A 13,110-nucleotide genomic window follows, 5' to 3' on the forward strand; every position below is an offset into this window, starting at 1 on the left:
GCTTTACATGGAGCTTCTCCTGAAAGACTAGATTTGCAGAAGTTTAGCTTGTTTTTCTGTTAAGAACTGTTCATAAGGTAAAAGGTATCTCCGTAACATGCCATGAAGGCACTTGTGGGGGGGGGGGCATGGAGGTAGAGCCCCATGCTTTGCATGACCTCGGCACTAGAATGAGGTGCTGTGGTCGGCACCACGCTCTGGCCGCCTTTTACCTCCGAGAAAGACCCGGTACTCAATTTTATAGGAGGCTGAGTGAACCTCGGGGCCGTTCTGAAAGTTTGGCAACGAGAAAACTGTTCATATGCTTGGTGAAATGTAGGTACTTGGTTAGACATATGAAATACTTCCGGGAAGGAAAAAATAAGCCATTAAGAAAGATAATGAAAATCGCTCAAATTCAAAAAATATATATAATTAATTGGAAAGTAAACAATATAGCATAAGCAAGAATAATACGTATTAAATAATGGCAAAAACAAAAAGCGGATAAAAACTTAAAAGGAAACAAAAATACAAGAAGAGAAATATAAGGAAGTGTACGCGATTTAATTTTCTTATAGGTTTCAAGTGAAAAAACGAGAGACTATTATTATTATTATTATTATTATTATTATTATTATTATTATTATTATTATTATTATTATTTCTATTATGTCTATCCCTCTTCATAGAACGTCTTTATACTCATCTTCCTATACTGTAGAAATACCTCGCCTCTGGAATTCGTTACCTAATGACGTCAGGGACTGCCGGACTTTATCACAATTCAAAAATAAATTGGAAAATTTTGTCTTAGTTAATGTTTTTTTTAGGTATTGCTAGAAATATTGATTTGTGTTTTTTTCTTTTTCTTTTTAATCTAGATTAAAATTGCAAGTTTCTTGTTTATGTTAGTTAATTAGTTAGGATAGAATTAATTACGATACTTAATCACTCAGTTCCTAATCTTGTCAATTCTAATAGTTCTAGTATTAAATTTAAAAAGTTATGTATGTATTTTATAAAAATTTAAAAATTGTAAATTTAAATTTATATACTATAATTGCACAGTAGACATAAGACAAATTGTATTGTATAATTATTAATTTCAATTCAGGAATCCGCCCCTGAGCACGAGTTCTACTCTTTCAGGGGCGAGCTGAAGTTGTTCTGTATATATTATATTTTATGTTACAATTATTAGCAAAATAATAAATAGATAAATAAATTTTAATTAGTGTGACTGCAACCTGTGTATATTTTTGTGTGGCTTTACTTTGTTTATAGTGTCTCTCTCTCTCTCTTTATTTTTTGTGTAGCTTTACTTTGTGTACAGTGTTTTTTTCTGTTTATTTCTATTATTGTATTTGTATTCCTGGTGTTGTGGAAGAGAAGGCCTGATGGCCTTAACTACAACAGAATGAATAAATAAATAAATAAATATAATTGAAATTGATGAGAACAATACTAGGATATAGTGGCTTGGACCGCAAAAGAAATGAAGATTTCATGCAAGAACTTCAATTACAACCAGTCTCACAGTTCATAAATAAGCTGCAGTGGAAAAATCATCTCCAACGAATTAATCGTAATAGATTAGATTTTACATATTTTCTGTATTTCATTTTATATTATGCACATTTCAGACTTTGTTTTTTGCATATAAATCCTGACCCTACATATTATACTCAGACGTCTATAAAGTCGAATCATATTAGCTACAATACACTCCAAATGAAAAGCTATTCCACAAGACATTTACGATTTCCATACATATTCAGTATGTCGTAAAGAGAAGATTTTTGTATTTAATTTTTTATGCCTGTTAAGTCCAGGTGTGCGCCTCTCTTGTGAATAAGTTGTTTTCTTCAATGTAGGCCTACAGACGGTTCTATTGTAGAGGAATTATTGTCTTAATTGATAAATCTTTCAAGTACAAATTCATTGTCTTCGCTGTGTATTCAACTGTTTCGTGGAATAAGACGAGAGATTGTTCTTTGTTGTGTCAGGATTTGCAAGATGTTTTTCGTTTGAACACGACACCGTATCGTCCAGCTGACTTGCTGTACACATTATAGGAATCTGTGAAGAAATAACATAAGACAAGAAGGCTTGTATACTGTCCATTATAAGGTAATTCCGGGAGAGATGCCCCACGGGGAGAGTCGCCCCACCCTCCTTTTCTGCTTATCTCAAAACCTCTAAGGAATCGACCTTGGGAGCATTTGTTTAATTCGTATACGACCCTCGAAGGCAACCAGTGCAATCTTTGTGACGGTTTTTTTGTGTGTGAAAAGTGAATGTAAAAAGGAAATGCTGTTTTTCGTAGGCTTTGTTATAATATTTATAATTTTTCAAAATTCGTAATTGGGATAATGGCTATGTATATGTTGCTTAATCCAATATATTTGACAAGTACATGCATTGTACTCCATTCTTAAAAAAAAAAAATTAAGTAATTGTCCATTACGGTTGCCGTTAAATACATAAGGCGTAATGGTCATGCTAAAGGGAGAGATGCCCCACCTGTTTGAGGGAGAGACGCCCCATGTACTTAAGAGTGATATTACCGAACATAACTAATTATTATTAGTGCCCTTGCTGAATGTATTGGAATTTTAATTGAATTATTATATTGGAATAAAATTATTATATATTAGAGGACAATAATTTTTAAAGGATGACCAAAACTTGCTAGGGGATCACATATTTTCAAGAGGTGTTCAAAGTTGAAATCCATGAACATTTTAAGGAATACCGGTATTCTAAATTTGTTGCAGCGACATTTTCAATAGGTGCCCAAAGTTGAGGGCCTTCAAAATTTTAAGGGATGTCCAAAGTTATGTTTGAATGACACATTTCACGACCAAACGTTAGTCAATGCAATCCCAGAGATTTCTTCAATCTTACTGTAACTTTTGGGGGAATTGGGAATTAATGAAGCATCGCACTGTTATGGTATTATTTAGAGAACAATCCACCGACTGAAATCTAGTGGAGTATTCAAGAATTATCCAATGGCTGCAATTCTTCCTAGAGAGAAACCTTGAGTTACCTGTCAGGCAGTCAGAAGGATCATCCATCTCTCTGAAGAGGTCAAGGTAAGTCGAGATAAGAAGTCAAGCAGTATTTTGACCTACTGGAAACAACTCTATGTGAACGCAATTTGTAGGAAAGCCACATAAAATAGAGGAAAGTGGCACCCAACTAAACAAATTTACAAGGAAAAGTGGTTGAGAAAAAGGGATCCAAAAATGTTGAAGTCTAACTTCAAGCGAGAAAGGTGGAAGTGATTCAGTCAGAACATGTTGTAATTCGGAGGGAACATTTCTTCTACCGTCAATGTTTGAGATGAAAAATGGAAGTTTTTTGACGGATTCCTAGCAGAATCGGGGGTTTATATGAATCCAAAATCGTCCTATGTTCTATCAGAATTATTTATGAAGTGATTGAAGGAAAATTTTACTCCAAGAAAGAATCCTGGCAAGATTGCCTTAATATTGGATGAACATTCAGCACATTTAGATAACATAAAATGCTAGAATGAGGATAATGAATCACAATTGTTTGCCTACCAACCTATGCAACTCAGGCACTTCAGTCTCTTGATTGCTCACATTTTAAGTCTCTCAAGCATTATTTCAAGAAGAATATCACAGCAGTGGAGGGCTTATAAAAAGCAAGCCTGACTATTCATCTAGAAAGCTGCGTTGGTAGTAATAGAGAGGTCATTTGGATTTCGAGCCAGAGGTTTCTATCCTTTCAATCCAGATGCAGTTCCTGAGCACCTCTTCAGTATTTATGATGCATCAATCAACAACACAGCTGTAAGAATTCCTTCCTGTGCCTCTTCAGGAAATCTCAAAGAAGAGAAAACTTTATCGGCTACAAGTTCTAATGATAACGGGATAACAAGTTGTAATTTCGGCTCAAGTGCCAAAATGGCAAATTCAGCGACAGCGACTCCTTTCAAATCCCTTCATGAAATAAACTATGTCCCAGCAATATCTTTTGCTGTGAACAAAAGAAAGCGATCGGTAGAACGCGTTACAGGTGGAGATAAAAATGGAAACACCATCTTTGAAACCCTCCCAGTTCCAAAAAGCTCAAAGTCAAATTCTTCAAAATCTTGTAGATATAGAAGACACTTTTGGAGAAAATATGAAGAGAGTGTCGTCAAATGAAACAAAGTAGATAGTTCCTACTTTGTTGAGTGCCTTGAATATTTTATCAAATGAAGGAAGTTGTTGGTTGGATTCAGTGACTTTCCTGCAAGAAGTTGCGTAACATGTGGGCTAAGTGCCATATATTTGGTCGCACTCAAAAACGAGCTCAGAAAATGAACTTATTGGAAAAATAAAATAAGCAACATTATTTAGAGTGTTATTTATCAAATTAATAGTTTAATTTGGGAATTACCACAGCGGGGCATCTCTCCCCTATATGTGTGTATATTACAGTGATGTCGTATTTGATTAATTTTTATTTTGCCACTTGCTGTGCACGAATTATCGATTGTTTCATATTTTACATAAACCTTTAATGTATGTCACATGCTATAACACATGAATAAAGTATCTGCTTTGATTTGTTTAATTTTTAAACGATAAAAACCTTAAGTGGGGCAACTCTCCCGGAATTACCTTATAATTGTGTAAGTGCAGTTGCATATTTGTAAACGTATTTAACATTTATAATGTCTGTTTACTTAGATAATTTATTTTAAAGACACTCTTCTTCTTTCTTGCACTCTTACCTAGATCTTCTTCCTCTAAATTTTTTAATTTGTACTATGGTTGTCGCTTAAAAATTAGACTATTAGCTTCTTTATTTCACTATCTATAAAATCATAATTAAGGTTATTGAAATTAAATTAAAAAGTGAATTATTTGAGGACCAAGCTGCGATAACGGAAGGGACGCAAGTATTGAACAAATGTAATCAAATAATATGAAACAATTTGAAACAGTACTAAAGGAAGCAAAAAATAGGAAGGCTCCTGGAAAAGATAATATTAATACGGAATTATGGAAATATTGAGGCAAGAAATTAAAATTGAGAATGGTACAACTAATGAATGATATCTGGAATTCAGGAAAAATGCCAGAAGAATGGTCCGAAGCAATAATAATCAATATACATAAGAAAGGTATCAAGAATGAATGTAAAAATTATAGAGGGATTTCTTTGTTAAATACAGATATAAGATTTACGCAAATATTATAAAAAAAGAAGCTTCAACCAATTCCTGAGAATATAATAGGAGAAGAACAAAACGGCTTTAGAAAGGGTAGATCATGCACTGATGCAAGCTTTATCATCAAACAAATGTTAGAGAAAAGAAAAGAATATAATCTAGAAACCTGTTTAGTGTTTATAGATTACGAAAAGGCTCATGACAGAGTAGACCGAAGAAAGCTATGGACTATTTTGGAAGAATATAAAATACCAAAAAATTTGATTAATTCCATTAAGGTAGGCCTACTATACCACAAAACGAAAATTAATGTACCTCAAGACAGAACAAAAAATATAAGTGTTGATGTCAATATAGGGTTGAGACAAGGATGTGGACTATCCCCAATATTATTTGATTTATATCTGAACAAAATAATAGAAGAGTGAGGAAAAAGTGAACCAAAAGGTATCTTATTAAATCAGAGGAATGTCGACACAATATGCTTCGCAGATGATCAGGTGGTATTAGCGGAAAATGGGGAAGAATTACAAAGAGCGGTTAATAATTTGAATAAAATAGCAAAAGATTTCAACATGACTATATCTAACACAGAAACTAAATGAATGGCCCTCAAAGGAAAAATACAAAAACGAATAAAAAATAGTCATAAACCAGGAAGTTATAGAACAGGTCTCAAATTTTACATATTTAGGTACTAAAATCTCAACTATGAGCGCACAAACAGATATAGAAGAGAATTTACAAAAATATAATAAATTAAATGGATGTATAAAAAGACCTTTGGGGAAAGGCTTGAGAAAAGAAAGTAAACTAAGAATGCATAATATTACTTCAAAACAAGCCCTAAAATTCGCAAGTGAAACTTGGGTCTTAAGAGCTAAGGATAAATCAAGAATAGAAGCAGCACATATGAGGTTCCTTAGATCAACACTGAGAGTTACCCTAAGAGATAGACTACGTAATAAAGATATTAGAAACCAACTACAGCAGGAGAATATGGTGGAAGAGATACAAAGATATCAGAAGCAATGGAAAGAACATGTATTAAGAATGATTCCTTCAAGACTTCCACGGCAAGCTTTTTTTTACAAACCATTTGGAGGCCGAGACGTTGGGAGACCGGTGAGAAGATGGAGTGACCAATTTGACTGAAGACACTTAATTAGTCTCGGAACAGGTCGTAAAGGCCTAGGCCATGTTTAGGAGGGAGAAGAAGAAGAAGAAGAAGAAGAAGAAGAAGAACTCAAATTATATTTTGAAATTGAGACTTAAAAATTAGTTCACTTCAAATAAGAACGTAGGCCTATTCGTGAAGTAATAGAATTTGCTCATATCGTCTTTTCTTTTTTACTACCGTGGTAGCAGGTTTGTCGATAAACACATGTGAGTTATTTTCCTCCTTATTAAACTTTACGACCGCTCGTCTGTTTCTGGACATTTCAAACTTATAATGGCCTTACAAGTCCGTCGAAGTCTTATTCATTACTCGAAAGCGTCTTCATGCAATATGATTTATCTCCCATAGTTATATCTAATGAAATAACTAATAAATAAGGTTCGGACAAAGTACCCGCATCAGAATAGGCAACCTTGGTCCGTGCGTTTTGTTTACAAACATTAACTAGTTGTCGCGTGTCTCCCAGCCGACAGTTGTGACGACGTATATTCAGTTCCTATCGGCTGTACTGTCCATTCACTGATGATTTAGCTACGGGGTGGGGAGCGCTCTTCCCGGTAGTGTTTACTTAGTCTGAAGCAAGTCAAGATCCTATCCTTTACAACTATACAGCCTATCCTGATACAGCTACTTTATCTGAACCTTACTAATAAAGCAGTTTAATATATTCTCTCTCATGGAAAATGGACCTATTCGGATCCTGTCTTATTCCTGTATTCTTTTTTCCGCCGTCTTTTCTACAACCTCTGACTGTGCGTATAAATTTCATCTTTACTTCCGTTATTACTTATTTAATCTAGTGGAGTTAAGGCCATTAGGCCTACTCTATGACACCATCAGAAATACCAACACAAAAATGAAATGCATCGATAAGAAGTAAGAAAAATAATTGAAAGTACAAATACAAATACAAAAAGGGAATGGGGGGGGGGGGAATACAAGCACAGACATAAAATCGCAACACATACAAATAAAAAAATCTACTAATATATTAATTGCTTAAAAGGGGAGGTACACCATTGGCCTGTAAAAATTTAGTGAAATTAATTTGTTATAGCTTTATTTGCCATGTATTTTGGGTCCCTATCACCACGGCATGGCGCGTCCTCAGGTTGCGGATAGAGGAGACGGCCTCCAGATATGGAGAGTAGTTGTGTATATATTGAATAAGCAGTCATGGACAGCCGATAAGAGGTGATCCTCCAGCTTGGGGGTTGGGCGAAGGACTAACAATCCACCACCGTAAAAAACAGCTTGTTACGAATCCCTACAATAAGCCTCGGAATGGGACTGATTCTCTGGCATGACCACAGCAAAGGAATAAGGTTATGAGATTTGGCACTTGGAAAGTAACTAGTTTTAATAGAACAGGAGGGGTAACAGTAGTAGCAAAATAACTAGCTATATATAGAATGTACTTCGTGGGAGTACAAGAGGTTAGGTTAGATGGGATTGGCATATCACAAATAGGAGATTACTTGTATTATGGGGAAGGAAATAATAATCACCAATTAGGAACAGGATTCTTTGTTCATAAAAGAATAAAATCAGAGGTAAAAAAGGTCGAATTTATCAGTTACAGGTTATCTTATTTAGTACTTAAGGGTCGATGGTGCGATATCGTAGTTATAAATGCTCACGCCCCTACAGAAGAAAAAGATGACCACAACGCAGAACTGCACGCATTGTATTCTTCACCTGACATAATTAGGAACGTTAAATCCAGACGTTTGAGATGGGCAGGGCATGTAGCGCGTATGGGAAACCCAGAAATGCATATAGAGTGTTAGTTGGGAGGCCGGAGGGAAATAGACCTTTGGGGAGGCCGAGACGTAGATGGCAGGATAATATTAAAATGGATTTGAGGGAGGTGGGATATGATGGTAGGGAATGGATTAATCTTGCACATGACAGGGACCGATGGCGGGCTTATATGAGGGCGGCAATGAACTTTCGGGTTCTTAAGAGCCATTTGTAAGTAAGTAAGTAGCTTTATTTATGATACAGATGTAAGAGGTCAACGAACTCGGTGTCTCTCAGTAGGGAGCTGCTCTCTGCCTCGACGTTGCAACCTTTTCGTATCGTGCAGTGGCTTGAAATTAGAGGTTTTTATAAATTTACACGAAAACCGTCCATGCTATTGAAATACGCCAGAGGGATAAATGATTCTTTATTAGGTTTTATATCGATATGAACAAAATCACGATCCTACTCCCAATAGTTTCCGAATAAGAGAGTGTTAAACATTTGGGAATAAAAATTTTCTTCTAAAAAACTATGAGCTTTCCACCAATATATTATAGCTTTTTGTTACATACAACATGAACTATTCGCTCTGAAAAACTGCAAGGCTATTTCAATTTCAGCTTGTATAATCATAGAGGCCTAATGGGAGAAATATAAACCTAGAAATGTCACATATAATGAAAATCATTATAACTGATGATAAGATATAAAAATATGCGCATTCTGTTTACAGTGTTTATTGTTATGCCTTAACAGAAAAGACTAAAGGCAAGTGTCTAGAAAGCAATTATTTTAAATAGAATAAAAAAGCGGTTGCTCTTCTGTGTTAGATAAAAAAATAAATGGGAATCTATTCTTATGTAAAGTGCCAGTCATTGGCTAAATTGGAATTTGGAAAGCGAGAAGGAGAAGATGGAGAAGAGAGAAGAGGATGATGGCGGGAAGTCCACGTGCAGTTGGCACAGGTTCAACTGGCTCATCATCTCGACTGGCGTGGCTATGCAGCCACAGGGCGACACCCACGCGGCCGTGCGTCCTGCACATCATTAGCGTTCATTTGCATTACCCTCACAGTGACCTGTTTCATAGCCACAAACCTGACGGACGCGAGGTGGTCTAGCGTAGTAGACCAGTCAGCTGACATCCCATGACCGAAGAGACATTCTGTGCATTTTACTGGAATGTAACTAATTGTTTTATGTCACGTACACTAGCGTTCAAAAATACCTGACCTGTACTAATCGATAGTGATCGATAATTTGTTCCTGTAAGTGTGGCTTCTTCAGTTTTTACTTCTATGAGTAGATGGCGAAGATAAGTCAGTGTCACCAATAGTATCTACATTGACGTTCAAAAATACCTGACCTGTACTAATCGATAGTGATTGATAATTTGTTCCTGTAAGTGTGGCTTCTTTAGTTATTACTTCTATGAGTAGATGGCGAAGATAAGTCGGTGTCAACAATAGTATACTAACGTTCAAAGATACATGACCCTCGCTAATCGATAATAATCGATAATTTGTTGGTGTAAGTGTTGATTCTTCAGTTATTTTTTCTACGATTAGATGGCGAAGATAATAGTCAGTGTTGCCAATCGTACATAAATATACCCGCATTATAGATTTTTATTTTAGTAGGTTATTTTACGACGCTTTATCAACAGCTTAGGTTATTTAGCGTCTGAATGAGATGAAGGTGATAATGCCGGTGAAATGAGTCCGGGGTCCAACACCGAAAGTTACCCAGCATTTGCTCATATTGGGTTGAGGGAAAACCCCGGAAAAAACCTCAACCAGGTAACTTGCCCCGACCGGGAATCGAACCCGGGCCACATGGTTTCGCAGCTAGACCCGCATTATAGAATTCAGTTAGTAATGTACTCTATGCTATTGTAAAACAACGCTGAAAACCGCTGATTTTGTCAATTATGAGAATAAATTTGAAGACATTATTATAAAAATAACCCTTGTCGTCCACACCTGTGCATTAACGGCTAGCGCGTCTGGCCGCGAAGCCAGATGGCCCGAGTTCGATTCCCGGTCGGGACAAGTTACCTGGTTGAGGTTTTTCCGGGATTTTCCCTCAACCCAATATGAGCAAATGCTGGATAACTTTTGGTGCTGAACACCGGGCTCATTTCACCGGCATTATCACCTTCATCTCATTCAGAAGCTAAATAACCTAAGATCAACAGCGTTGTAAAATAACCTACTAAAAAAATCCTTGTCAAAATTGCTATTTTTCAGGAGAACGATAAAAATAAGTAGAACAACACATGTCCAGCTGTTTCCGTACAACTGGTGTTTATTCTTGTGGCTATTGCACCTGACATGTGTCATTTTTGGAGTCTGTAAATATTTGTAATAATAGCAAATGTGCCCTTAACTCAATGTCATTAAAAATGACTGGGGGTGTTTTTGTAATAATGGCTTCATTTTTTCTTCAATCTATGTCTTTAAGTGTGCTTAAATGCGACAGGCTCATGTCAGTAGATTTACTGGCATGTAAAAGAACTACTGCGGGAAAAATTCCTGCACATCCGGCGACGCTGATATAACCTCTGCAGTTGCGAACGTTTGTTAAATAAAACATAACATTTAATCTATGTCATTATTTCGCCCGACATTTTTTAACCGTCTCAATCAATAATGGTGCCCCTATTGAGAACTAGAGAAATTATTTCAAATTTTGTCACTTTTTTTTTATATCTTTGGTCCTGGCGGGATACGTGGTTAGAAAGTTCGTTTACACGATCAGAAAATCGTAGGTCAGATATCTTTGAACGAAATGTATACATAAATATACCTACATTACAAAATTCAATATTTCATCTCCTAATGATTGTAAAAAAACGCTAGATTTAACGGGAAATTATCTTTTTATATTTTTTTTTGTCCTGGCGGAATACGTGGTTAGAAAGTTCGTTTACACGATCAGAAAATCGTAGGTCAGATATCTTTGAACGCCATTGTATATAAATATACCTACATTACAAAATTATAAATTTCATATCCTAATAATTGTAAAAAAAAATAAAACGCTAGTTTAACGGGAAACCGCTGATACTGCCAATTATGAGAACAATTTATACTTAATCTATATCAATATTTTCTCAAATAATAGGGCCAGCTATTGAGAACTAGCGGAACCATTTAAAAGTTTGTCAATTTGTTATATATTTGGTACTGACTTATCCCTTGGCTAGAAAGTTCGCTTACATGATCAGAAAATTGGAGGCCAGATGTCTTTGAACTCAATTGTACATACCGCCTCAACTACAGAGTCTTCTCTTCTCTTCTCTTCTCTTCTCTTCTCTTCTCTTCTCTTCTCTTCTCTTCTCTTCTCTTCTCTTCTCTTCTCTTCTCTTCTCTTCTCTTCTCTTCTCTTCTCTTCTCTTCTCTTCTCTTCTCTTCTCTTCTCTTTTTTCTCCTCCATTCCTCTGATTCGATTCCATTGTCTTTGCTACTGTTACACCATGACTACGCAATGGCGTAGAGAATTAGATCTCTGCCTCGTCACAAGGCTTTGGGGTTTTCTTATGAAACTGCTTGATGAGGAAACACGGGCTGGGAGAAGCTGCTGGAGAGTTGCCAGCTCGGCGGGGTTCGATCCACGGATATGGGCACACGTACATGTTACGTAACGCACACTTGCAGTTCCTGACGACAGATGCAGTGATCGATATTGCATTCGCTTGTTATTATTTGCCGTCGGGCACATTTATCGTGTAAGCTTGCGGAGGTAGTCTGGTGCACGGAGCTTGTGACAGCCGCGCTCTTCGCGGCCAGAGTGGCGCAACTCCTAGCCGGGATAATTGCGAACTGTTGTCGCATGAAGAATTATGTGCGTAACGAATATGATACATATTCCATTAGCTATCGACTTATGGACAGCTGACAGCATTCTCATTCCGTAAATAACAAAAATTAAATCAAATCTGAAGAGAGATACAGCAATATATTAATGACAATCTGAAATGAGTGTAAAGAGTGGTTCACAATAAACCGGCAACGGAAACTACAACGAGAACGAGAACTGAAATAATGTTAAAATAAATGTATAGTTAATTGTGAATACTCACATTTAAATACATTTATTTTAACATTTCCGTTCTCGTTGTCGTTCCGTTCCCGGTTTATTGTGAACCAGCCTTAAATGTCTAGAGAGTTGAAAAGAGATATGAGATTGAATAGTTGGCAATATTTATTCTGGAAGAGGGACAAAAATAAAAAGGAAAGGCAAGATAGAAGAAGTCCACCGTTGTGGCTGAGGGGTTAGCGAGTCTAACTCCGGTCCCGGGTTCGATTCCCGGTCAGGACGAGTTGCCTGAGTGAGGATTTTCCCTCACTCCTATGGATGAATATCAGGTAACTTTATCAGGCGATTGGAACCCCACTCATCTTCGTCACTTTCTTTCCTCCCCCATCATCCTTTTCTCATCATCCCGTTTCTGGTTTTTCAGATCACTCTATAGGCGGCCTCCCGGAATTACTGGCTCTCTCGACCGGCCTCCGTGGAATGTAGCTAAGCGACGTTGGATGGCTTCTGCAACGAGAAACAGAGGCGTACCTACTCGGGGGAGGAGTTTCGCCTCGGACCGACAGGGGGGCTTTGGGGGAAGTTGCCGAAGCAGAAATGGTATATAGATTTCTGTTAGCTGTAGGGATCGGCCGTCAGAGAGTCAAGTGGTTGGGTTGGTGCGCGTAGGGGATCTCTGGCATGCAACTCATTCCATATCGAGGATTAGGGCAATAGATCTCAACAGGTCGCAGTGCTGGGCCATCCGTGCCCCCCTCACTTAAATTCCATTCTATTCCATTTCAAGATGGAAGAAAGAGAGAAATAAAACAAGACAACACGAAACAAAAAATAAATAAATAAATAAATAAATAAATAAATAAATAAATAAATAAATAGATAAATAAATGGAGAAGGAAAGTAAAGGAAAATGAACAAAATTTTTAATGTTGTGTTCCGTTGTAGGCCTGTTGGCTAGTTTTATGTAA

The 13,110-nt window shown here is 36.7% G+C and overlaps 1 protein-coding gene across 2 annotated transcripts in view; it reads right to left on the reverse strand.

The window, feature by feature from the left end:
- LOC138703447 (transcription factor Ken) overlaps positions 1 to 11,439 on the reverse strand; it is a 416,618-nt gene extending 405,179 nt beyond the window's left edge. For both annotated transcript variants that reach the window (XM_069831309.1, XM_069831310.1), the window contains exon 1: positions 11,372 to 11,439. The gene's annotated coding sequence lies outside the window, so the exon portion shown is untranslated. The remainder of the gene's footprint in view (positions 1 to 11,371) is intronic.
- Positions 11,440 to 13,110: the final 1,671 nt, after the last annotated feature.

This window comes from Periplaneta americana, chromosome 7 (genome assembly GCF_040183065.1).
Source record: "Periplaneta americana isolate PAMFEO1 chromosome 7, P.americana_PAMFEO1_priV1, whole genome shotgun sequence".
Taxonomy (NCBI): domain Eukaryota; kingdom Metazoa; phylum Arthropoda; class Insecta; order Blattodea; family Blattidae; genus Periplaneta; species Periplaneta americana.